Raw genomic sequence first — 1,528 nt, 5'->3', positions numbered from 1 at the left:
AGGAAATTTTAGGAATTTAACTAGAGCAGATCCAAATCAAAATATAATCTAATCAAGGTATAGGTACAGGAACAACCACCATGCCCCACTGTTGAGACTCGGTAATTAATAACTACAATTTGTGAGATGTAGCTGCCCCAAAGAATTAGGGCTGGTCACATTCACCTGAGAAGGCCATGTAACTGATGGGAAATAAAAGTTTAAGAAGGTAGGGCAAGGTGGCTCACATCTGTAATCCCAGCACTTTGGGAGGCCAAGGCGGGCAGATCATGAGGTCAGGAGTTCGAGACCAGCCTGGCCAACATGGTGAAATCCCGTCTCTACTAAAGACACAAAAAATTAGCCAGGCATGGTGGCACACAACTGTAATTCCAGCTACTTGGAGGCTGAGGCAGAAGAATCGCTTGAGTCTGGAAGGCATAGGTTGCAGTGAGCCGAGGTAGCGCCATTGCATTCCAGCCTGAGCAACAGGGCAAGACTCCGTTTCAAAAAAAATAAATAAATAAAAGAAAGAAAAGAAAAGATTTAAGAAAACCCAAAGCTAATGCTTCCCTGAGTTGAGACAGTCTGCACCTTTTCAGTTTATTTCTCATGGCCATGCATACTCTATAAGCAGCATGGCAGGGACATTGCAAGCTGGTCCTGGGAGATACAAGACCACACCTACGCTGCTGCTGTGCATACTGAGCTATTTCCTAAACACTTTCTTCAATCTAAAGAAACCTGGTGGCTGTGGGGTAGGATCCCGCTGTAGGCTCGGGTAAGATATGCGCCACGCATGCAGTGCTGAGTTCCCGCAAGCTGCGGAGCCATGGAGATCGGCACCGAGATCAGCCGTAAGATCCGGAGTGTCATTAAGGGGAAATTGCAAGAATTAGGAGCTTATGTTGATAGAGAACTTCCTGATTACATTATGGTGATGGTGACCAACAAGAAAAGTCAGGACCAAATGACAGATGATCTCTCCCTGTTTCTAGGGAACAACACAATTCGATTCACCATAGGGCTTCATGGTGTATTAGATAAACTTCACTCTGTTACCACTGGACCTTCTGGTCTAAAGTCTTCTGATACCAACTCTTTGATAGTAATGTGTCTTCAAACAAGAGCAGTTTCAGTGGGGGAGATGAGAGGAAGCATGAAGCTACAGTGCCACCACGTGCCATTCCTAGCACTAGACCTGAAAAAAGAGATTCCAGAGTTCCTACACGTTCACAGGAGTCAAAAACCACCAATGTCAGGCAGACTTATGATGATGGAGCTGCAACCCGACTAATGTCAACAGCGAAACCTTTGAGGGAGCCAGCGCCCTCTGAAGATGTGACTGATATTAAGCCAGAACCAGATGATCTCATTGACGAAGACCTGAACTTTGTGCAGCAGAACACTTTATCTCAGAAAAAACCTACAGTGACACTTACATAGGTTTCTTCTCGCCCTTCTATGGAAATTTATTGACCACCTGCAAGTAGAAATGCAGATAGTGGTGTTCGTTTAAACAGGTTGCAATTTCAACAGCAGCAAAATA

The 1,528-nt window shown here is 44.9% G+C and overlaps 1 pseudogene across 1 annotated transcript in view; it reads left to right on the top strand.

Moving 5' to 3' along the window:
- The first annotated feature begins 734 nt into the window (after window positions 1-734).
- Window positions 735-1,528, top strand: part of LOC108290550 — a 2,973-nt pseudogene continuing 2,179 nt past the window's right edge. The window contains exon 1 of the transcript XR_005197157.1: window positions 735-1,528. The product of XR_005197157.1 is annotated as a zinc finger CCCH domain-containing protein 14-like (transcript).

Source organism: Cebus imitator, unplaced genomic scaffold (assembly GCF_001604975.1).
Source record: "Cebus imitator isolate Cc_AM_T3 unplaced genomic scaffold, Cebus_imitator-1.0 Scaffold439, whole genome shotgun sequence".
Classification (NCBI taxonomy): Eukaryota; Metazoa; Chordata; class Mammalia; order Primates; family Cebidae; genus Cebus; species Cebus imitator.
The sequence above is the reverse complement of the archived record's forward strand: the minus strand, read 5'-3'. Positions and strand labels throughout refer to the sequence as shown.